The 22,452-nt window shown below is 47.5% G+C and overlaps 1 protein-coding gene across 4 annotated transcripts in view; it reads left to right on the top strand.

Moving 5' to 3' along the window:
* The window catches only part of KIRREL3 (kirre like nephrin family adhesion molecule 3), an 839,191-nt gene that overhangs the window by 204,447 nt on the left and 612,292 nt on the right, over positions 1 to 22,452 (top strand). The gene's annotated exons all lie outside the window — the stretch shown is intronic.

Here is a 22,452-nt window from a genome sequence, read left to right as displayed (position 1 = left end):
TGAGTTGGGGGCACTCTAACCCCTGATGCTTTATGTAGAACGCATGAGTTGAGCAAGGCCCTGAACATGTATAAATGCCCTGACTGGCATAGAAAACTACCAGTGTTGCCAGTGGGTAAGGTCACTGCAGAACTGACTCTCAGGGTTAAGCAGAATCCACCACCGTAGGGCTTCACAATGTATTTGATGAAGTCCATTCACTGTTGCTGCCTCTCAGTCCAGTGGTAGGATGGAATCACCTCTCTTTTCTGGTTCTTTTCTTCTGGGTTCAGGGAACGGTTTGTCTTCTTTTTGCATATGACTTAGTGGTGCAGTATCTGCCAAGGAACTTGTACTTCCTTGGACTGGCTCAAGGGAGCTCACAGCTGCTTCTGATTTGTTTTTACCCATGGCGCATCAACTAGTATGTTAGATGCTGGTGTCGTGTTTGGAGCAGCTTTGGCTTTTGGTAATTGGCTCTGCTGGTTCACTTGGCCTGTTGCTTCTTGCTGTTCTGACAGTGAAGATAAGTGCAGTTTGCCTGCATCAGCAGTGCTCATCCTTTGCTGTAGTATGATCTCATCTTGCAACACGAAAAACTTTTGCAACACTCCTTTTCAGTCATAAAGACATGGAGGGAGGGTGATGATCCACTAAAATCTACCTGTGACCCCCAGCTTTGCTCCAACCTGCAAAACTGAGAGTCTCTGATCTAGATCATTTATAACAGTAATATATTTTATTATGTGGATAAATGGCTGAAAGACTTCTGAGGCCACTTTGATGGTCATCACCTTAAGTCCCTGGTAACTTGATTGGATTTCAGCTGGTGAGCTTTACTTGGACGGTTCCACTCCATCCCCAACCAATCGCTTTACTAAATGTAGCCTAGAAGATGAGGACAGGTACTGGAGCCTGGGCTCCTGGGTTCTTCTCCTGGCTGTGTTCCCATATGTCTGAAGTGACACAAAGTTAAACACAAAGTGAGAGAGAGGTGGTGGAAGCACTGCAACATTATTTGCTAAATAGTATTGTTTTCCATTGGAATTTAAAAAAAAAATGAGAAAAAATGGCCAGCCCTGTAGGTGAATGCATATTTTTTATTAAAGTCAAGACATAGATTCTTGATCACATCTCACCAACTGCCTGTCAAACAGGATTGCAAAGTCCTTGATGCCTCAGAGCTTGGAATATACATCCCTCTACAGAGCTTTTCTCAAGCTCCCATCCAGCAACATGAGTAGCTGACTTATTTTGAAAGGTATTAGTCGCATTGCAATCTTGCAGCTATCACTGGCAACTAGCAGTTCTGTTTCAATAATGACTTCTTGTTTACAAGTTTGGCTCTTGGAAAACGGGGCTTGACAGATCCCAATCCATAGCTAATGAAATGGAGCAACTGACACTGTGGAATTGATCCCTTCCTTATAATCTTATTACAGCAAGACATATATTTGTTTCAGAATCTGTCAGTTGCTTGTATGCAGCCCAGGTATGACAAGGTCTGAAAATAAGAGGAACAATTATTTTATAAATTGCACAGCGAGAAAAATCTATCTGAGGGACTTAATATCCCTCATTACTATAGTATGTGAGCACTGTATTTTCTTTTTTCTCCTCTTCACAACACTCCATTATTCTTCTCTTATCTCTGTTTTCTAGGGGGCAACCAATGCCCAGAAAAATGAAGGCCCAGAGTTGTAGAGCACCTGTTGCCCTTGACATCTCTTTGAGATCTAAGTAACCTATTCTAGATCACACAGGAAGTCTGTGGCAGAGCAGGAAACTGAACCTGGCTCTCAATAATGCTGGGTTAGCCCCCAAGGTCTGATATTTCAGGAAGATTAGTTAAACTTTCTTTACAGCAATTTCCCTGGAAACCTGAAATTTCAGCTTCCTAACATCTCAGCTAGAGGGGAGCTCACTCAGGTAGTATGACCCAGTAGTATGCCTCGAGTCCACCCTCTGGTCAGCCAACGGAGGACAACCTAATGAATTCCTCCATTGGCTTCTCTCCAGCACCACAATCTTCAGCAAGGCACATTGAAGCCAGATGTCTAAGGTTTATTCTCCAGCCGCATGCATATGTGTTAAGGTGAATGGGAATTAAACACACGCACACTTCAAGAAGAGATGAGGCCCTTGTGTTGACTACATTATCATTTATACTAACAAAAAGAGCTTAAAATGTTAGCATATTCTTTTGAAAACAGAGCTTTGCATTCTATTAAAAGAAGGGAAATAGAACCCACATCGCATTATGTTTCCAAGCGCCTGTCAAGAAACGCTTAAGGATGATGCCTGCTTAAAGCACATCCAACTGTAGGAATATATTCAGAATTGCCACCCGTGTGCTGATCCCCCTAACTAAGAGATGGGAAACTCAGTTCAATTAAAATAACAGCTGACCTGGACCTTTTCCTACAACATTTGCATTAAATATGAACTCAGAGGTTTTGTTTTTTGGAGGGTTTGTTTGGTTTGGTTCTGTTGTTTTCACTCAGTTTGGAGTTGGGTTTTTTTGTGTTTTGCTCATTGCCTTCTCCTGTTTTCTCTATCCAGTTTTAGGTGAGGTTGGATATAGGGAGGTTGGAAACTTTTGGTTTTGCAAGCTCCCAAAATGCAGCAGTTGCCACCGGAAAACCATTTCTCATGAGGTTTCCTAGACTGATTTCCATCACAAGTGTAGACAGGAGAAGCAAACTCGATCTGAACCCCCGCACTAATGCACCAGTTCAGGAGGCGTGTATGAACATGGGCTTGGTGCCCCTTACTTAACTGAACGTAGCTGCTGTCTGGGGGTTGGCTCGTGGGAACAAGTGGAGAGTCTCAGTCCAGGTCCAGGTGCATAAGGGTCTGTCTGTATGGCACAAGGCAGCACTGTATTGAGATGCCTCATACTGCATAGATTGCGGCGTAGGAGATAGCAGCTTCCTGCAGCATACATTATGCCATTGACACCTGGCGGTGCATTCATTAGTGCATTCTCACCTGGCTTGGGTGGACACCCTACTGTCTGCATTACAATGCCACCAACTACCATTCAGCCTTGTGTAGCTGATGTCATAGTTTCTAGGGTCAGAAAGGAACCTGAGTAGATCATCTAGTCTGACTCCTTGCCATGGCAGGAAAGAGTACTGGGGTCAAACGACCCCAGCAAGGTGCTCATCTAGCCTCCTCTTAAAGACCCCCAGGGTAGGAGCCAACACCATTTCGCTTGGAAGTTGGTTCCAGATCCTAGCCGCCCTGACCGTGAAGTAGCACCTCCTGATATCTAGCCTCAGTCTACCCTCTGCCAGCTTGTGACCGTTATTCCTGGTCACTCCTGGCGGTGCTGGGGGGAACAGTGACTCCCCCAATGCCTGCTGATCCCCCCTGACTAGTTTGTAACAGGCCAGTAGATCCCCCCTCAGCCTTCTCTTGTGGAGGCTGAACAGGTTCAGGTCCCGTAGCCTCTTCTTGTAGGGCCTGCCCTGCCGCCCCTGACCATGCAAGTGGCCTCCTCTGGACCCTCTCCATGTTGTCCACATCCCTCCTGAAGTGCGGTGCCCAGAACTGGACGCAGTGCTCCAGCTGCAGCCTGACCAGTGCCGCATAGAGAGGGAGGATCACCTCCTTGGACCTGCTCGAGATGGATCTGTGGATGCATGACAAGGTGCAGTTGGCCTTCCTAACTGCATCCCCACACTGCCGGCCCATGTTCATCTTGGAGTCAATGATGACTCCAAGATCCTTTTCCGCCTCCATGCTGACAAGAGGGGAGTTCCCCAACCTGTAGGTATGGTGCCGGTTGTTCCTCCCCAGATGCATCACTTTGCACTTGTCTGTGTTGAATCCCATCCTATTCTCGTCTGCCCACCCTTGTAACCTGTCTAGGTCCGATTGTAGTCTGTTGCTTCCTTCTAGCGTACCCACATCCCCCCACATCTTAGTGTCATCAGCAAATTTGAACAGGGTGCTTTTTACCCCCTCGTCCAAGTCACTGATGCAGATGTTGAACAGTGCAGGCCCGAGGACCGAGCCCTGGGGGACCCCAGTGCCCCCATCCCTCCAGGTTGAGTAGGACCCATCCACTACCACCCTCACAGAGACTGAACTTCTTTCTCGCTGGGGTTGTTCAAAGCCTCCCAAGGACAAGGGTTGATTGTGCACGCTCACAGAACACAAGGAGCCCCTTTGCCGCTGAATTCAGCAGAATTTTTGCTCAAAGCAAAACTGAAACCCAAAGACAGATACAACCCTACATCCCCAAACACCTCCCTACACTGACATAATCCACCAATGCATTAGGCAGAGCCTTTCCAGAGACCACCTGGGTCTTGTCAGTTTGTTACCTTGAGCTCTCACCTTGGGCAACACCCAGGTGCTCCAGTAACATTGAAAGAGCTTCATTAGTCATTTCACACACATATGCTAGCTCTGTTATTTGGGACAGCACCCTGCAAGGAACAGTTCTGCATGGGCCAGCAGGGGCAAGGGAGGCCTGGATAACTATAGCAATCTTATCCATCCTAGTTCAGGGATGGTCCCTTTGCATGGGAACTGAAACATATCAGCAAAGGAAGCTCATTCTGCCCTGCCTTAGCAGTGCCTGCTCTGTTGATAAATAGAGGGCTTCAGTCTCCAGGGACATCTCTGCAGGACCTTCTACCAGCAATAAATTTCACCTAGAAAAAAACATGCTAAAATATGCTGTGTGCTGGTAGATGCAGAGTTGCTTTATCAGGCTGCTGAGTCTAATGCTTTCAGTCTTTTACAATCAAATCCTCCGGTTTGGATGGAAATCACTCGTGTACCCTTCACGCTGCTTGCTATCTCTGCTGAGTAGCACAGAGAACATGCACACCATTCCCATAATAAACAGAGCTCATTTCTTGGGCAAAAGTGGATGTTGTCACTTTGGGTGGGGGGAGGAGGTGGAATTCAGGTTGTTCCCAAGTCAAAACCAATTTTTAAAAGGCACCTCTTTATTTCTCTGAAGTCTGTATCTCTAAACTTGTGTGTCTGAAGAAAATGCCTGCAGTCAAGTCCAGACCACATCCTCAGGTGGAAAAAGTAACAATAACATTTGTCTCTTATCCAAATGTCTTTGGACCCAAGATCTCAAAGTGCTTTACAAAGGAAAACTGCATCATTACCACCATTTTCCAGATGTGAGAAACTGAGGCACGGAGTGAGAAAGTAACTTACACAAGGCTACCTTGTGAATCTGCAGCGGCACCAACGGTTGAACCCAGGTCCGATGGCTCACGGGCCATACCTCCTCACCAACTGGGCCACTCAAACAAGGTACTGTCATACCTGGCCCAGCTGCTGACCAGGCTGTCCTGGCTTATTAGTGGAAGCTGATGGGACTTGTCTGATGGAACAGGCACATTACTATTTGTCCATGTGCGAGCCCACACATGCTGATATGCTACATGTCTCTTACAGAGTATGAGCAAGCAAAATGAAGATGTCTCGCTGTCCTTTCTCATCAGCAGTGGCGCATCTCAGATCTCCGTGATACATGGCATGTTGTTACCTTACCTGTCTTCTTTGATTAATTTGGCATCTCAGAGCCACAGTCCATGAATTCGCCTTATTACTTCTGTCCTTGCCCTATGCAGATACTCAATTTCTGAGCTCCTCCTCCTGCTCCTGTCAGCCACCTTTCTGTAACAAGGCCCAACACTGTTCCACTTGGGCCAACACCAGAAAGCCATACTAAAACTCTGCATCTGACAAAGCAAGAAGGCATCACTCCCTGCCCAGCTCCTAATCCCCTTTACAAGACTGTGACAACTGCCTCTCAATCCTAAACTCCTATTCACCAGCCAGAAAGCTGGCAAAAACACAGCAGCTCCTGGACACTTCAAAACCCGAGATGTCAGAAGGGCTGTTAGGGCTTTGGACTTACACAAAATGCTTTCAGCTTTAACACAGAAGATGGGATAAAAGCTCAGCAACAGTGAAGTCCACTGGAAAGGTTTCTTGTGTGTGCAGTAAGATAATATATGGTAATGAGAACAGCACCGAGTCGCTCTAAGTTACAAGAACTTATCACCGCTCTCTGCTGTAGCTGCCCGTTCCAAGGGTTCAGTCTTGCCAGAGCAGTGTGAATAGGAGATTTATTTTGTATTGTTAGACTGTCAGGCCATTGCAGAGCAACAACTTTCAAATGATAACTTCCCCAGCTCACAGGAGCTGTGAATTACATGCTTTAAGTCGCTGGAAAACAAATGAGGTTGACAGCTGCTCTGCGAAAATCTTCCTTCCACTCCATTTCTGCCAACCTGGGATGGTCAGTGACTCAACATTAGCTCATTCGTACCAAATCTAATAGGGCTATTATTAAGAGTGACAGGAATCTGTTGCTAGTGATGGAGCACACCAAAACAACTGAACATGCAGTCAAGGAAGGGAAACACTTTCGTACCAAGCCCTAGATGAGAGACAGGAGACAAGAATTCAGTCTCCTGCCAACCAAGCCAGGTAAATTGGAGTTGATTGAATTTGTTCCTGAGGTGTGAAGCGGGAGGAAAAGGAGTGAGAACATTTTATGGCACCCTAATGGTGGGGGTGGGGTGGAGAAGGAAGCTGCTTTTTAGAAGCTATGAATCCACTCTTTTCAGTTTTAGAAATTCCAGGGCATCAAAGGTAGAAAGACCCTTTAAGAGAGAGCTGTAACACAGATCACAGATCATGGGATCCCAACCTGATCAAGCTTCGAGTGAGTGTTCATCCTGGGCTGAGCTTTGGAGGCAGGGCACGTGGAAGTATTAAACCCCACCAGTTGGGGCCTGGTACTGCAGCTTCACAAATGCACTCACCTGCACAGATTCAGCCTACCTAAAATTAATTCTAAAAGGCCTTGGGCAGCGGCGTGCAATATATCAACTCCTCATTCTGGCCTGATCCATCTCAGTGTTAGCAAGATGTGCTGCATTCAACCTTAATTTGCTCTATTTCAGCCCACAACTCTGCAGAAAACCTCTCGCACTACCATATTACCTCCGTCCTAAGCTAAATCATTGAATCATAATGACAGCCTGCTCCAACAGCATGTGGCACCTGCCTACATCTTGAATGCTTCACAATAAGACTCCAGGCCAGAGTACAGTGTAGGGAAAGCTAAAAGATATGGTAGTGGATAGAGGCCAAATCTCAGTTGTCATATTGCCCCAATTCACAGCACCCTTTGACACAGTCACCTCCAAACTGCAGAGATGAAGCACATGCAAAGCTGAGTTCCTCCCTGTCATCCTGGGATGGCTCCCTTGGTTTTGATTTAATTCTGAAAATGCAGAACAGTGGATATGTGGCACCAGCAAACTGCTGGGCAGGGTTTGTGGTCATCGTGAATGTCTGCACTTGAGTTTTGCTGTAAAATGCCACATGTTCCAGGGACCCTAGTTTTCTGTTTCAAAACCACAAATTCTGTGATTTAAAAAAAAAATGTAAATTCTCTCATTAATAAACCCGAAATCCATGATTAAAATGAAACCCCTAAAGGTATCAATTGAACACAAAGTTGTATTCATATATTTACAGTTTTAAAGGTCTCACTCCCAAGCCACAGCCCCCCAGCCCTGCTGGTGCCCCTCACTCCCCACCCACAGCCCCCTGCCACCACCAGCCCTGCAGGAGGGGCCCCCAGCTGGAAGGGCTACGGGAACAGGGACACAGGTCCGCAGCCCCCTGTCCCCCATAACAGTGGCCGAGCCCTGGCTGCTGCCACAGAGTAGAGCATGGAGCCCGGCCCCCCCTCCCCTATGGATGGCATGGCCAGAGTGGACCCTGTTGGGGGGCGGGGGGTGGGCTCAGGCTCCCTGTCCTGCTGCCCTCCCCTGGGATCCCTGTGGCCCAGTGGGCAGTGCCTGCTATAGCAGGGCAGAGCAGGGAAGTTCATTGTCACCACTGGGAGCTCTGCACCGCCCTGGTGAGATGACCCCTGTCTGCCTGGCAGCAGCAAGGGGAAAAACGTCACCCTGCTGCCAGGCAGGTACTTACCAGGGCTGCATGGTGCTTGTGGCAGCAGTGGCACCGAGCTTCCCTGCCCAGCCCCTCTGCCACTCTGGGTCTCGCCTGCTGGACTGAGGAGGCCCCAGGCAGAAGACAGAAGGCAGCAGGGTGGGGAGCCTGAGCCTGGAGTGGGCAACCTGCACCCTCCCCCTGCCCAGATCTGGGGGCACGTGCCCTCTACTCCATCCAGACAAGCTGCCCATGGCTCCATCCCACTTCCTACCCAGGCCCTGCGGCCACACGTGGCCCCAGGCCCCAAACCTCATGCATTGTCCCAGCTGGGCAGCATCCCCAGGCCTAGCCCTGCCCAACTCCCTCCCTCCCTCCCTCCCTCCCTATGTGGGCCTCAATCCCCTTCCCCCCCCATGTTAGACATAGGTGTGAGATTTGCTCTCAGAGCTGCCTGACTGCTCTCCTCCCACTCCCCCCAGCCCCTTGCAGGCTGGAGCTCTGCCAGCCCTTAGAGAGCTCCTTGCAGAAGTGTAAAATTCATGTGTTTTTCTGTTACAATGAAAAATCCTCATTTTTCTTGGTCAAAAGGAAAAATACACTTTTTTTCTGCAGGAAACAGAAAACACAGATCCCTGCTGATTACGTACAGAGTTTCTTAACATCATAATGCTACCATGTAGGGGTTCAGGTTATAACTAGGACTGTCAATTAATCACAGTTAGTGCACATGATTAATGTATTAATTGGTTCTTGCATTAATTTTTTTAACACGTTAATCATATGCGTGGTTTTGGAGCCCATGCCTGGGCTGTACTCTGCTGCCTTCAGGGCTGCTCAATGGGGCAGCAGTGGCAGTGCAGAGGACTTCAGGGCAGCCCAGGCACAGGCTCTGGGGCAGCTGGAGTGGGAACAGGGAGGAGCACACACAGGCATAGACACACATGAGCAGCCACAGCTTGCATGCTGTGTATAGAGCAGTCCTGTGTGGGTAAGTCTGTGCAGGGGGAGGGCCAGGGGAGAGGGAAGGGTGGAGGGAGAGCACATGGAGTCCTCCATGGTGAGGGAGGGAGTGGCACAGGGGCAGAGGTAGGGACTGAGGTGAATAGGACCCAGGGCTGGGGCAGGTCATGGGACTGAGCCATGGGAGGCTCATCCAGGAGTGCAGGGGTGCAGCCCTCTGCTGCTGCACACAACCTCGGGGGGGCATGTGCCCCACAATATGTGTGTGGGATACAGGTGAGCTGCCTGCTGCAGGCTGGGGCCTTGCACCCTGCTGCCATTGCCCTAGGAGCTGCACAGCACCATGCCCTGCAGTTGGATGGGCAGGGGACATGCAGCGCTGCCAGCACACAGCTCCCAGGGCAACAGCAGCAGGGCACAGAGCCCCAGCCTGCAGCAAGTAGCCCAACTCTGTCCTGTGCACAAGTCAGGGGGCATATGCCCCCCATGCCTTCCCAGGAATGCACGCAGTGACGGGGAGCCACCCCTCTGCCCCTCCCTCTCTCACCATGGGGGCCTTAATCTGCCCCCCCCACCCTTCCCTCTCCCTCTGCCCCTCCACCTTCACAGACTTACCTGCTGGGCGCTGTCTGTGTGTCTCTCTCTATGCCTGCCCCTCACTTCCAAGCCGAGGCCCCCCAGCCCTGCTGCTGCCCCTCACTCTTGACCCACAGTGCCCCGCATCCTGCCAGGGTGTGCAGCGACCCCCACCCCCTCCCACCCCCCAACCATACATCATTTTGCATAATGTTGAGCTTTTCTGCTCATTATTTTGAGTTTTTAGCTGTGTGATTAGAATCACGATTAATCGTGACTGGTTTTTTAATCTCACAACTAATCGCCATCAATTTTTTAAATCAATTGACAGCCCTAGTATAACTGGCCTGGAGGTACTGGAGTAGATATGCCATTATAAGGCATCATTATACTGACAAAACTGTCCACATCAAGGAGGGAGGATTTTGCTATTTTAATTGAAGTGGTGCAGACACATTTACTATGGAGTGAGTGGACTTTCTGCCACAGTGAAGCTGGACTGGATTCATAACACACAGCCCTGTACCACTGTAAATTGTGCTACCCCAGGATAAATTTATCCCTCACAAAGCGACTAACTACATGTGGTGTATGGTTATTGATTGTGTGTCTGTTCCCCTGGCCAACTTCAGCCCATGGTAGTCTTTTGCTCAGGTAGCTAGGGGCTGTAATAATGAGAACAAGAGAGCTAGTGGTGTCCTATCCTTACTGTGGGGCAAATTTACTAAAGAGTAGCATGTGGGGTGGTTACTGCATAGTAAACCTGCCATGTGCCTGCACCCCGATATATACTTCTGTGCATAGGCAAACTTTCAGTGTAGTTTCTCTGGTTGTTTGGTTTATGTAGCACAAAGACTTGTTACAGTAAGGTGCTAGTTAGATCTGAGCTGTTCCCTTCTTTATTTAGCCCCCCTTAGAAAAATACAAGTATTGAAGCTTTTGGTTTGAAGCTAGATACAACTATTATTGCAACGCAGCCTCTGGAAAAAGCTAGAATGACGAAAAGATTGTTTAAATTCTGCACCTGCTGACCTTGATAGTTTTCTTGTAATGTTATTTAAACATTTGGTTTTGCTGGGTGGATTTTTTTTATTTATTTAATAAGCTGCCAGCTTACAAATTGCAAAAGTTTTGCATTGCTTCTTATCTTCTGCAGAACCACTGAGATGGCAAAATATATTCTCTGTCTCAACAATTCAGTCTATATTTGCATGAGGAAATTGGAAAGCAAGTTGTTTTTCTTCGTTTGCATGACAATACACCGACTGCAATACAATTCACCATTTAATTTGCGATAGTTAGTGGGTGAGAAGAATGGGCCATGCAGATTGGCTCAGTTTTGTTGCTGATGTCGTTGTTGTTATAATTAAAATTGATTTATAAGTAAAGGCAAAGAAACCTAAAATACCTGTTTATTCAGCGTATTGTCAACCTGCGGAATGCAGTAGTCGAGGTCACAGAGTTCAGGCAAATCCCCTGCTGAAAAGTCCAGAGAGTTTTGCTGATTAAGAAGTTTCAGGGCTAAGCCATTAATGAGCCTAACATCTCAAAAGCAGCTGTGTGCGGTAGTGGATTAAACGTAAGACTGATAGTCAGGAGCAACTTAATGATAATGCTATATCCTCTGCTAGCGTGCTGTGATAGTTCCCTGGTGGATCAGGTATCAATGATGATAGTGGACCATACTCAATTGTATCGTAGCCTCATTGTACACAAAGATTGTGTGCAGAGATAATTAGTCCGGTGAAGAGTGTGATTTTTTGGGATTTGTTTTTGGCTGTTGGAACAGTCCTTCACAAGACAATGGCTACAGTGGCATAAAAGAGTCTTACCCCTTACAACTTACTTTCCTCCTTATCAGGAATGTCTATACCAGCATAAAGCACATTCCTATTGGAATAAATGTATTGATTGTATCTGCCCTTAGAAGGTGAGCAGACTTTGTCTGGGCTTGCATTTGACTGGGAGACCAGCTTGGGATACTGGGTTGAGCACCTGGTGAATGCTAGGGCAAAGAATGAGTAAGTGGGAAGCCTTGTTATGGCCGTGTCATTGCTGTTGGAAGCAGGAAGGAGTCCAGCATAACTGCCTCCATGTAAGGGAGGTGGCATGGATCTTGGTATCCCTATATAACTAAAAGACTACAGTTTGGGAGTACATGCCCTTGGCTTCATTAGGGACCCAATGAGTGACATCACTCGGTTACATATGCCCCAGTCCTGAAAACTCCAAAATATTAACTTTATCTAGAAAATACCACCAGCAATTCTGGCAGTGACGTCTTTGGTGGAAGTGGAGAATTCACTTCACCTTGCAACATTGTCCCTTAACCTCCCTGCCTCAGTGTCTCCATCTGGGGAAATATTCTGAGGGTTATGTGGTAAAGATGAAAATGACTGCAGAATTGCTAGACATCACCTGAGATGTTATAGGCCAAGACAAGTTACAAGATGTTTGCTGTTAGGTCTCACAGCAAACATCTGCAGAGCCTGGGGAGTGGGGGGTGACTTTACCCCCATTCCATGGAGCTTCACAACTGGCCAAGGGCATTAGAGATTACAGGTATGATGCAGGCTCCCACTATCAGCAGACAATGCAGTTACTGTACTGTTGCAATTTGATGACTACCATACCTCTGAATATTAAGGAAAGCAAGATCCTTTCCATAACAGAGATCATCCCCTGGGTCTCCATTTCTCTTTATAAAAGATCACCTGTAAACTAATGTAAAATAGATGCTAATGACTGCATCACAATACAGTGAGGGGAGGGGATGCCTTAAAAAGCCTTGAGTACAATATAATGCAAACAATCATGCATGCCTGCAGTAGGATAAAAATTAATGTCTTGATTGTTTCATCATACAGATTAAAACTTGGAGAATTCAACTTTCATCTCTGGCCCTGGTACATCAGAACAGTTAAGCACATGCTTTAAATTCAGTCATGCCCTTAATGAGTGCTGTGTCAGATTGGGCCCTGAATGTACAAGAATATCAACGTTGCCACCATTCAACCATTATGAGTTAATGTTTTGGGTTAATTTAGTGGTTCAGTTAGCTTGCAGTGTAATGTTTCCTGTTTACTTCAAAATATTCAGCCTTGCTTGTGGGTTGCAATGGAGAGGCCTTTTTTGAGCCCTATTTTACATCACTAGATTAATTCTCTTGCTGGGACCTACTGATATGAAATGGCATCTTCCACTGAACTACCCCAGACATTTCAGAGCTGCTGAGACAATGACAGGCTTTTTGAACAATTTATTTTCTCCGTTTAGTGCTTTTCAAAAGCAGAGTGAAGCCAATGCAAAACACTTCTCACACAATGAAAATCCCATGCTCAACTTTTGAAATATTAACTAACAGAATTTTTATGGCTAATCCCTGCAGTTTTTGTGTAGCACAAAAAACTATTAGCAGTGGATTGCAATAATCAGACTCAATAAAAGAATAAATAAGGCCAGAAAGATTAAAAGGTTGAAGGTAAATGTGTAGCAAGTAGAAATCAATTTTTCTCACGCTCCACAAAGATAGGCCCAGGTAAGGAAATGTCTGGGATATTGGTCACTACCACACGTGTCACTGAAGAGCAGAAAGATGATGTCTGAATTCACTTCCTTAATAATAGAAATTATCTTTTTTCCCCCTTCACATGTTTAAATACTGATGTTGCCATGGATTAAAATGATTGTTTTTCAGGTGATGTTTATTGCATCAAAGACAAAAGAGGAAGCACACACAAAGCAACAGACTTTCAATGGCAGTTCATGAAAGCAAACTGACGCTCAGTTTCTGAATGTGCCACCTTGGCACAGCTGATGTGCTTCATTGGGTAAAACACATCACCATTGTCCCACCCACTGATCCTGCGGGATAACAGGTGATGTGTTGCCCGCTTGCAGAGATGTGCTCTGGGGAATCTCCAAGGTATATCTTTATACACAGGGGAAGCCAGTTCTGGGTTGGTCCTGGGGCTGAGATCACCAATCAGTTGATTAGCAGTCCTTGCTCTGGGACTAAACTGGAATGTCAGACTCACTTTAGTACAGTCCCGGGGCACCAACCAGCCCCAAGGCTGCATGGGAGTGTGCATGTGCACCCATGGAATCCTAAATGGGGCAATATGGGCAGGGGCTTCAGGGGTCTGATCCTGCACTCTTTGGGAATGGAAAATTTTAGGCATTTGTGACTTGACAAGAAACATAGACATCTGTTTGCTTGCCCTGTGTGCTGTCATTAAAATGTTTGTGGCAGCACAAAGGTGATGTCTGTTTACACCCAGTTACCCAGCAGGATCAGGCATCAAAGTGACCTGAAAATCATTCTACAAACATTTCATCCCATGTCAAGACACAGGGTGCTGACACAAATGACATTTTGTCATGTAGTTGGCCCCCGGACGCACTCTGCAGCTGTGCCCTTATAAGTGCACAACTGCAGAGCGTTTTAAAAGGGCCCATTCCTGCAACAGTCTGAACCCTCATTACATGAGGGCTCAGATGATGGTGCTCCAAAGTAGAGTGTCTTCATTAACTTGTGTCGGCCCTGTCAGCCCTACTTCCAGTGCTGTCTCAGAATGGGAGGGGAAGAAGGGAAGGAATGGAGTTCCCTCTGGGGTTTGCCCAGTCTCCACTGGAGGATGGGGCGGGTGGATTGGAGCCTTGCCAAGGTAGGAGGCCACCTGCCCCCCAGCACAGGCTGGGCAAACCCCAAACCAAGCTCCCTCCGCTCCCTTCCTCTCCTCCCATTCTGAAGACAGCACCAGAGCTGGGAGCGCAGCTGCAAACTCACTAAACTTTGGCTCGATTCCCCCAACCCCTGGGACCCAACAGCAAATGTCTTTGCTTCCTGTGACGTGTCATGAGTTACAGTGGGAGCTGCATGTCTGTCAGCACCCACAGTAGGCAAAACATGTGAAAGCAGCTACTGCAAGGATGTTAAGATGATACTTATCATCCTAATGCCCTAATTCATACCTAGCGCTCCAAGGTGCTAAGCCAAGGCAAAGAATAAATAATAATATAAATACTTAATACCAAGGGTTCCCCTACAAGCGGGGATTCCTCTGATGGCCACTTCCACTAAGAATATGGCCACTTACGCATCGCATGCATTGTACAGTATGGCTGTAGAGCAGGGGTGGATAAAATACAGCCCGTGGGCCTGATCTGGCCCATGGCAGGTCTTTGTCTGGCCTGCAACAGGTCCTTGGTCCCGCCTGACCCAGGCACCATCCGGCTGTGTTGTGTCCTGCTGCCCCCTGGGCACGCAGCACAGCTGGGACAGCCCTGCAATGGGACTGCTCTTCTAGGCAGCCCAGATGGAGGTGGCTCCTTCTGGCTGCTGCCGCCACCAAGCCCAGCCCCATGGTATTGGCAGGGACCTGTGCTGCACAGCTCCAACCTTACACACCCTGTTTCTGCCCTGGGCTTAGCAGTGATAGTGTGGGACAAAAGCTGTTCTTCAGTGTGGGATAAAGCAGCACCCCCCACCTCCTTCGCCACTGCCAGCACTTCCTGGTGCAGCAACTCAGAGCCTGTGTGGGACTGCCCTGTGCCTACTCAGGGCAGTCCAGGGGCAGTGGTGATGCAGCATAGATGCAGGGCAGCCCAGCATGGGCTCTGGGTGGCTAGAGTTGTGCAGCATGGGTCCCCACCAGTACCACAGGGTTGGGGCTGTCAGTGGCAGCAAAAGGAGCTACTGTCACCTGGGATGCGAGAAAGGCAGTCCAGCTGCAGAGCCACCCCAGCCCTGCTGTGTACCCAGGGGGTGGCAGGACATGCCACAGGTGGGCAATGTGGAGCAGGCTGGGTCTGGGCTGTGCCTGGGTCCCAGCTGATCCACTCTGGTGGGGTTGAATCCAGGGTATTCTGGGGCTGAGCACGCCTGGCGGTGGTGTGGAGGCACTGCTGGGTTCATGGGCTCTGGGCTGTTGTGGAGCGGGGGCTGACCAGATCGGGGGGCATATGTTGGGAGGGTCACATACATACCTCACCATACCTGCAAACCCTGGAACCACACCGTCCTCCCCATCCACACCCACGTGCCTCTAGGGAGAGCCCTGTGCACTGTTACACTTACACACCCTACCACACACATACACCCACACCCCCCACATGCCCCCACGCACACCGCCAACCACCCTCCCCCTCCACACACCCCACATCTGCCCACAAACCCCATATACACCCACACACAGCCACACAACCCCAGAAACACTCCCCACCCCCCATATCCTCTCACTCCCCACACCCCACATGCACACACATCCACACACATACCTACATCCCCTTACAAACCCCATACCCACCCACCCTTACCCTCCATTCCTCTACATGCCCCCCACAATTTACAAGAGTAAGACCATTTCAAACTATTATGAAATCACCTCTATATACACAACAAAACATACATAAATTAGGACAAACATATTTTTAAAGTAAAATTAAAATATGCTATTGTCAGTGTTTGATTTTTTAGTAAATGATTTGTTTGGTGTTTTTTTCTGGTTCCAAGATGGCATACTCCCTCCCCAAAAGGAGTGCTCCTGGGAGCAAGGGGAGGGACTTTGGTGGCAAAGGTCAGGAGTTAGGGGGTGGGACTTCTGGTTCCAAGATGGTAACCAGGGGTCGGGACAGCAGCCAAGGGGTGGCTCTTGACAGCTCGCCAAAACTTGTTAAGTGGCCCCCTACCTGAAATACTTGACTGCCCCTGCTGTAGAGAATCCAGTCCCTTCTCACTGAGCTCCAGACTGTGAGATTCTGAGCTCATAAACAGCTCTTTTGCTTTTTTATGATGTTTTCCACGTTTTTCATACTGCTTGAAACTTTTGTTTGAGGGGCAGAAGGGGTTAATTAAAATCAGGTTGTGACTACATGGATGAATAGGGTTAATGATGTCTTTTATTTTGTGAGTCCATTAAAAATTATGGGCCAGATCTTTTGCTTGTATAAATTGGCTTCACTCCACTGAAGTTAATTTGCACCAGCTAAGGACTTCATGCTAAGAGCAATATGAAGGCGGCTTTGAAATGTCTGTGTACAATAGGGTTGGTGTGTTGTAGTCTTGATGGTCAAGATCATTCCTGGCACGGGGGACTGCAGTTCTTAGTGGCAGAAGGCAGGGCAGAATTGCACCTGATAGGCTAACCCACATAGTCAATTGGGTCGCCAACTGGCTGGAGGGCCGCACCCAGAGGGTGGTAGTGGATGGGTCCTTCTCAACCTGGAAGGACGTGGGCAGTGGGGTCCCCCAGGGCTCGGTCCTCGGGCCCGCACTGTTCAACATCTTCATCAGCGATTTGGACAAGGGGGTAAAAAGCCCCCTGTTCAAACTTGCTGATGACACTAAGATGTGGGGGGATGTGGGCACACTAGAAGGGAGACATAGGCTACAATCGGACCTAGACAGGTTACAAGGGTGGGCAGACGAGAATAGGATGGGATTCAACACAGACAAGTGCAAAGTGATGCACCTGGGGAGGAACAACCGGCACCATACCTACAGGTTGGGGAACTCCCCTCTTGTCAGCACGGAGGCGGAAAAGGATCTTGGAGTCATCATTGACTCCAAGATGAACATGGGCCGGCAGTGTGGGGATGCAGTTAGGAAGGCCAACTGCACCTTGTCATGCATCCACAGATCCATCTCGAGCAGGTCCAAGGAGGTGATCCTCCCTCTCTATGCGGCACTGGTCAGGCCGCAGCTGGAGTACTGCGTCCAGTTCTGGGCGCCCCACTTCAGGAGGGATGTGGACAGCGTGGAGAGGGTCCAGAGGAGGCCACTCGCATGATCAGGGGGCGGCAGGGCAGGCCCTACGAGGAGAGGCTATGGGACCTGAACCTGTTCAGCCTCCAAAAGGGAAGGCTGAGGGGGGATCTAGTGGCCTAGTTGTTATAAACTAGTCAGAGGGGATCAGCGGGCACTGGGGGAGTCCCTGTTCCCCCGTGCACTGCCAGGAGTGACCAGGAATAACGGTCACAAGCTGGCAGAGGGAAGGTTTAGGTTAGATATCAGGAGGCGCTACTTCATGGTCAGGACAGCTAGGATCTGGAACCAACTTCCAAGAGAGGTGGTGCTGGCTCCTACCATGGGGGTTTTTAAGAGGAGGTTAGATGAACTGCTGGGGTTGTTTGACCCCAGTATTGTTTCCTGCCATGGCGGGGGGGGTCGGACTAGACGATCTACTCAGGTCCCTTCCGACCCTAGAAACTATGAAACTATGAAACCGAAATCGTGTGTCCCAAACTGGGTGGGAATTGGGGAAGCATCTTTGTACTATGATATAGAAAAAGGAACTCCAGTATGGAAGTAGCTGAGAAACACTGCTCTAAATATATCTAATTCTAGCAATTAATATTTGCCAGAATTATATTACATATCTGGGTGGGGCTGGGAGTGCAAAGTATTTATCAGCTGGCCTCATGGCTGGCATTTTTTGCAGTGTCTAAAAAGCACACAAATATTATAACAAAATGTCAGTCTGTGAAATATTCATGACCTTTCCAGTTTAAGCCAAGTGTGATTACATACGGTTACTGTTGAATAACCATATTCAACCAGTGCAGGCATGTTTAAGCTTTGTGAATCTGGGATTTCTAGTGGGGTGAAACAAGTTATCAGAAGCCCTTGCACCCAAGACCACCTCTAGTATCTACTAGCTACAGTCTGGTTGTTCACTATAGGCCAGACTCTCATCTTTGTAAATCAGTACCAGTTCAGTGAAGTGATTCCAGTCGTTAAGAATCTGATTCTGTAGTTTTATCATTGTAGCCAGGCATTAACAGTAGAGGACAAAAGCACTTCAGTGGTTTCCTAATGCCATGAAAAAATGGGGATTTCAGCTTAAGGCAAAAAGGTGAAAATATTTTTCAAAAAGAAAAAAAAATCACAAGATTAATTTCAGCTCAGTCAAAATTGTCGCTTCCGGTGAATTCTGAAAATGCCAAGATGGACCATATTGACAATTCCAAGTGTGTTGTTCCCCCCCCCACCTCCCATTTTTATCTCAACAGAATTTTGGTAGAATAAATATTTCACAAAAAATGGTATAAACAAAATGACATTTTCTAAAGGAAAAACTGTTCCAACACGTTATTTCTGACCAGCCCTAGATATGGATTATCTTCTTGGTTTTATGTTTGGGCCATGCTTAGTGCAACAAAATCCAAAGAGGAGGTGAAGAGGGGACTTGATCACAGTCTATAGGTAGCTACAAAAGGAATAACATTTAATAACATTCTTCAATCTGGAGGACAAAGGCTTAAAAATATCCATTGTTCAAAAATTTAAGATAAGCAAATTTAGCCTAGAAAATAAGACAGAGTGAGGATAATTAATTGTTGGAACAATTTACTATGAGTTGTAGGTGATTCTCCTTCACTGGCAATCTTTGAGTTATGCTGGGTGTTTTTCTAAAGGATGGGCTGTACTTCAAACAGAAATTAATTTGGGGGACTCCCATGGCCTGTATTATGCAGGAGGTCAGCCTAGATGATCACAGTGGTCCCTTCTGGCTTTATAATCTATTAATCTGATCTCAGATAAAGTCTCTAGGCACTATTGTAATACAAATTATTTATAATAAGTGAGAGACTTGATATACCTTCCTGCAGAAGCCACTTGCTATTTTGTAACCATCTTTAGCATGCAAGCCGCAGGGAGAAATAATTACATTTAATAGAAACGGTGGGTTCCCAATGAAGATGTACAGTGCCTGTACACCGTGTGTTCCTAATGAACAGAAACGTCAAGCCAAAATAATAGATGAAAAGGATTATATCCTCAGAGGTGTATTATATTACCATGCCTTTTGTTAAGTTATCTGGAGATAATATACTATAAGCAGGATGCTGAACTAGGCAGACCATTGGGCGGATTCAGAACAGAAAATTCCATGTTTCTTAAAAAGATGATTATAATTAAGGGATTTAAACCAAAAAGGGGAGACTTCACAGTGTGTCTGGGTTTCTTTTCATGAAGCAATGCACAGAAATATTAAGGGTGGCTTGTGATAAATCTTACCACCATTACCAGCCCGAGACAGTGGTAACCATCTCTTCTAGGGCAAGTATGTGGCTCAAGTCACTGCATGAAGAAAGCAGGGGATATAAATGAAAGCTGGCACAGGAGACCACTGTAGTTTCTCCTGCCAGGATTGTGTGCAAGGCAAGTATGATGGCTTGAAGCACTTTCCACTTCCCTGCATTGGCCCAGGTTTGCTGGGTGCCATAGAGTTAGAGGGTCATTGTAGTCCCTTCATCCAACCGTGCTGTCCCTGCTGGACACCTCCTTGTGGGGAGGTCCACATCCAGCAGACAAGGCCCCCCACAGTCCAGATCCAGGGAGCAGAACAAGGGCATTTGACACCACTGGATTAAAGCATTGGCCTCACTGGCTAATCACAGGGTCTGGATGTCTAAACCCCTGTCAGATGCTTTGAAAGTTACCTTTGTTTTTCCGGTATACCTAAGGACTGTTCATTTATTCAGTTCCATTTAAGCCTGCTGTTTAAGGATTTTTTAAAAAGCAATTCATCATTCCCCCCTTCTTTTAATATCCCGCCTCCAATACAGAAACTGTGCATAGAAGTCACCACGCGCTGCCACCAAGTCAGTGTCCTACCCTGCTGATGTCCCTTGATGGGATTTTCAAGATCGTTTCTCATGAACAGCACTGGGAGAGTTCTCTGGAACAAGTGAGAGAACAACTTTCTGTTTATAGCCATTTACTTTCCACTGTAATGTATTTAAGGAGGAAAATTGCCACTTTCACTTACAAAGCAAATTGGCTTATGCTCAGTAATAGGCTTCTCATTCTCAAATCTTGCTTCTGCCTGGGAAAGGTCATCCCGAAGACTTTTGCACTCCACAGAACTTAGATAATCTTGACAGCAAGTAGAGAAATCATGTGGTCCTGAACTGTAATTTCTTCCGTGTATTAAGACCTCAACAATCCTGCACTCGGTCTAACCAGGTTTATTTGCCATCATTGCTGCAATCGGGCTAGGATAGAAAATTGCTCCTGTTTTCTGCTGATTAAAGTGGCATGTTCTGGATGCAACAAGCAGCGGAAAAAGACATATTTTTTCCTTCCCCTACCTCCATGGGCTTGTATAGCTTTGCCTCAGTCTGTCCGTGTCCTGTTACAAAGGGCTCTGTGTTTCATTTTTTATGTCGTTAGTCATCATCTTGGCAACAAATATAGATGTTGTGTTTGGGGTAGTAACTATCAGAGGTCCCTGAGGAGTCTTTACCCTGGAGTGCTTTCAGCTGATAGCAAAAACAAAGTGAACATAAAACAAGCAGGTTAAGAAGCAAAGGGAAGGGGCTTCCCAGGTAACAAGCATCAGGGGTTTTGCACATGTAAATCTTATCCACTTCTTTGCACTGATGATGATATTAACTGTGAACGTTGCTATTGTGTCAAAGCTGGTAGGGCTATGCGAAGTTTCAGGTGCTGATTCTAGTCAGAAGAGATTTGGCTGGCCTGATTTGGTGGCCGAATCTCCAAATCCGAATCGAATCAGGGGACCAATAAAAAGGTCCAAATCAATTCGAAGCTCTCCGAATCTTCAGAAGAGATTCAGAAAGCTTCTATGATTCGGGCAGTCCCTGGTGGCTGCAGCAGGGAGCTGGACCCAGACTCAGAACTGGTGAGTAGGGGGTGGGGGAAGGGCGGCTGTAGGAGGGGGGAGGGGACAATGGAGGGACCCCTGCCAGCCCCATCTGCTGCCTGCTCCCCCAGTCCCCCCCAATCCCCTCCTGCTGTCTCAGCTCCCACATGGCTGCCCTGCCTGCCCCAGCTCTGCCCCTTTAAGAAAAAAACCCCCAAAAAAGCCCCAGCCCAGGATGCACTGGCTCCTGCACTGGCTTTGGGGCTTCAAGGTGCTTGTGCAGAGCCCCCCACATGGCACAGGTAAGCAGGGGCCAGCAGGGATTGTTTCCCACCAGCAGGAATGGTGAGGGGGTTTTTTTCTTAAAGGGCCAGAGCTGGGGTGGGCGGGGCAGTGATGGGGGGATTGGGACATGCAAAGCCCCCCCATGCAGCGTGGGGCAGTGGGTGGCAGCAGAAATCGCCCCCCTGCCTGGCAGCACCCGCTGAGCCAGGGCTTTTTTTTTTCCAAGTGCCAGGAGCTGGGGTGGGCAGGAGAGCCATTGCCGGCCTGGGAGAGCAGGCCAGGCAGGGATGGGCCTGGCTGATTTGGAGATCCGGCAACAGCCAAATCTCCAAATCAGATTTGGCCAAATCAATTCAGGACAGTGATTTGAATCACTGTACCCTGAATCAGCCAAATCTGAAGCTAATACTAGCCACTTCACACAGGCCTAAAAGGTAGTAGAATCATTTTGCAAATAACTTCAAACAGGATAATGACAATTTATAGCATAACCATTCATTTAGGTATAGGGGGCTTACACCTTCTTCTGAAGCATCAGATTTCAGGAGCTGCCAGAGTTGGCATACCAGACTTGTTCTTCCAGGCATCAAATGCAATCACCTACTTTTGGTTGAAGCAGCTGTTGTGGTAGATTAAGTGACTACAGCACAAATCTTCATCGCGGAGAGCACAGTGTATGTGGTGTCCTTGTAACATGCCGCATCTGATTTGGACACCCAAATCTTTCCAGCAAGCTGCACGCTCTGGAGTTTAAAGGGTGTGGTCCACAGGAAAGGAAATCATTAGGTGTGTATGCCACAGAAGTGATGGAGAAATATTTCAAATCCTTTGTATCCGCAGATGGCAATTCAGGCTTAAGACATTCACCTGGGCAGCAGTAGATCTCAAGAGATCTGACACTGTTGTCACAGTCAGAATTGGATTATATTCTTTCTTCCTGTGCCAACTTTGAGCAAGACACATGGCTACTCTGTGCCTTAGTTTCTCTATCTGATAGATAGGTATAATACTACCTCATAAGATGTTGTGATTCAAAAAAACATTGAGTCCATGCATGAAAAGAACTGTGTGAGGTAAAAATCTT

The sequence above is a fragment of the Crocodylus siamensis genome, chromosome 14, assembly GCF_052110815.1.
Source record: "Crocodylus siamensis isolate JL-2025a chromosome 14, ASM5211081v1, whole genome shotgun sequence".
Lineage (NCBI taxonomy): Eukaryota > Metazoa > Chordata > Crocodylia > Crocodylidae > Crocodylus > Crocodylus siamensis.
This window is presented reverse-complemented; position numbering and strand designations above follow the sequence as displayed.